Raw genomic sequence first — 1872 nt, forward strand, 5'->3', positions numbered from 1 at the left:
TCAAAATTAAAAGAAACGCTGAATTTTTCCAATAAGTTTATTTCACACTAATCATTTTGGTGCATTCATTTTAATTTTTCGAGCAATTTCGCACCTGATTTTTATTCATTTTAAATCCGTTTATTTTCATTATTGTATCAGGAAATTCAGAAAAATTAAATAGAATTGTTCATGTCATCATTTTATTTTATTGTGGTTATTTTAAAAAGTGTGAATTTTATTTATTTTAATTAATTGAATTTGATTTTCATAAATAAAAGCATCTAGAAGGACCGTTCTAGACATTTTAATTTATCTTACCATATGTGTTTTTTGATCCTATCCTGGTTGTCAATTTCAAAATAATCAAAGGCTCCCAATGACTATCCATGTCCACCTCTCTCGACCAATCAAAATCAAACAAGTAAGAGAAATAAGAGGAGTAGAAACTTGGAGCAATAATGGGGACCAAATGGCCCACAATACCAACGACTATTTTCTCCTCTCGCGTGGCTAGGAAATTGAAGACAAATGGAATATAAAAAGAGGAACCTCATTTTTAATGTCTCTCTCCACACGTGACTGCATATCAGAGGGAGGAGGATCTCTTCACTTGGGCTCGCTTCTTTAACAAAAACCCAAACACACTGCCAGAACTCAGACAACAACACACACTCACAAAATCACCATCCTCCTCTCCAAAACACCTCACGCACCACCTCCGTTCCCCGCCACGAGATCCCTTCTTCGCAGCAACCATGCCTGAGGGTCTCGTTCTCCGCGGCACCATGCGTTCTCACACTGACATGGTTACCGCCATTGCTACCCCGATCGACAATTCCGATATGATTGTCACCGCCTCCCGCGACAAATCTATCATTCTCCGGCACCTTACCAAGGAGGACAAGACTTACGGTGTCCCCAGCCGCCGTCTCACCGGTCACTCTCACTTTGTTCAGGATGGTGTCCTCTCATCCGATGGTCAGTTTGCTATATCTGGTTCATGGGATGGTGAACTCCGTCTTTGGGATCTTAATGCTGGAACCTCCGCCCGTCGATTCGTTTGTCACGCCAAGGATGTTCTATCTATGGCTTTCTCGATTGACAACCGTCAGATCGTGTCTACTTCTCGTGACCGCACGATTAAGCTGTGGAACACTCTCGGGTGAGTGCGAGTGCACTATCCAGGGCGGTGATGCTCATTCTGATTGGGTTAGCTGTGTTCGTTTTAGCCCTAGCAATCTTTGCCGGCGGAGACGAATCAATAGTTAAAAAACTCGAACCGTTGTTTACACCATTGGGGAAAGTGAACTACATGGGTAGTAGCGGAAAAGGCCAGTACGCGAAGCTGGAAAATCAGATAACAATAGCTTCAACAATGGTAGGATTAATTGAATGGATGATTTATGCTCACAAAGCCGGGCTCGATGTAGGGTGTCGCAACCTGAAAAAGGAGATGCGAAAAAAAAACTGGCGAGAAAGAAAATGACAGAAGAGTCACCACCGTGCGTTATTCATCCCAAAGGAGGGAAAGGAAACGCTTGAAGTAAACCTGGAAAAATGAAAGGAAAAGACAAGGTCTCGCAACCAAATCTTGGGTTCGGGAGTCGATTATGCGAAGGGAAGGTATTAGCACCCCTACGCATCCGTAGTACTCTACGGGATCCACTTTTGTTGTTCTTGTCTAAAGAGTGTGTGTATATTTAATGTACTATTTACTAAAAGAGGGGTTAAAAGAAAATGACTCGCACGGATGTCGCATCCACTGCATACGTATCTCATCTGAATATGAGAATCAGAGTCTTCGTAGCTCGGATGACCTATGGGTTAAAGAGGAGTGTGCTCACTAAGACATCGCGCCTTATGCCTACGTATCTCATCTGGAATGAGAAT

At 42.6% G+C, this 1872-nt stretch overlaps 1 pseudogene; it reads left to right on the top strand.

The window, feature by feature from the left end:
• Positions 1 to 698: 698 nt before the first annotated feature.
• On the top strand, positions 699 to 1380 carry LOC127115642 (guanine nucleotide-binding protein subunit beta-like protein; annotated as a pseudogene).
• The last annotated feature ends 492 nt before the right edge of the window (positions 1381 to 1872 follow it).

Source organism: Lathyrus oleraceus, chromosome 1 (genome assembly GCF_024323335.1).
Source record: "Lathyrus oleraceus cultivar Zhongwan6 chromosome 1, CAAS_Psat_ZW6_1.0, whole genome shotgun sequence".
Classification (NCBI taxonomy): domain Eukaryota; kingdom Viridiplantae; phylum Streptophyta; class Magnoliopsida; order Fabales; family Fabaceae; genus Lathyrus; species Lathyrus oleraceus.